Raw genomic sequence first — 954 nt, forward strand, 5'->3', positions numbered from 1 at the left:
TCAATAAGTCAACAAAATAATGAAAAACGAAGAATACACTACAACAATATAGACTATTTTTAAGGATTATTATGTGTCAAAAAAAATTAAAATTCGTCAAAAAAATAAATTTTGACACTATTTTAACTATGAAAATATGTTAATAAAAGTTCTGTCAAAAATAATATTTTTAACATATAAGTAATTGTAAAAAAAGTTTAAATCTTATTTTGATAAATATTGGCCATAAAAAATAATTTGTTAAAAAATTTTGAAAATATATTTTTTGTGATATTTATTAACTGTCAAAAATACTATTTATTTTGACACTTATTGACCATAAAAAATTCTCAAACAAAAAGTTTTTAACAAAGAATGAGATGAGGTCTTAAAACTGAGAATAAATTGAGATTTTGAAGATGAAGAATGAGTAGTATGATTCCAAACTAAGAGCAGTGTGATGCCAAAATTGACGGAGCTCAACGAAAAAAAGGAATAATGAAGTATGTTGAAAATAAATGAGTGTCAAAATTGAGAAATAATTTTCTACAATCAAATTATAAATAAAAAAACATAGAAAATTTGAATTTTTAAATTAAATTTTAAATTATAAATCTTAATAGTATAAAAATAAAATATTAATCTAAAATATTAGTTAATATTAATAAAATAGTGTTAGTCCCCAAATATTTTTCTCTTCAAAACAATGTGCACACAGCCACACACGGCTACTCATTATTATTTACTTCTGTCTTAAGGACAAAAAAAGAAAATATTATTGTAGTGATGGTAATAGTCTTAGAGAAAAACTACTTAAATTCTACTTTAAAAAATGCCAAGAGAATATATAAGTATGGTAAAAACAAATAGCCTCTTCGTTTGATAATAGGGAAGGAAATTACCTTATGGAAAAAAATATAATCGTATTATATGTATATTAAAAATTATTTATTTTATAAAAGATAAATACTAGGA

Source organism: Arachis ipaensis, chromosome B03 (assembly GCF_000816755.2).
Source record: "Arachis ipaensis cultivar K30076 chromosome B03, Araip1.1, whole genome shotgun sequence".
NCBI classification, from domain to species: domain Eukaryota; kingdom Viridiplantae; phylum Streptophyta; class Magnoliopsida; order Fabales; family Fabaceae; genus Arachis; species Arachis ipaensis.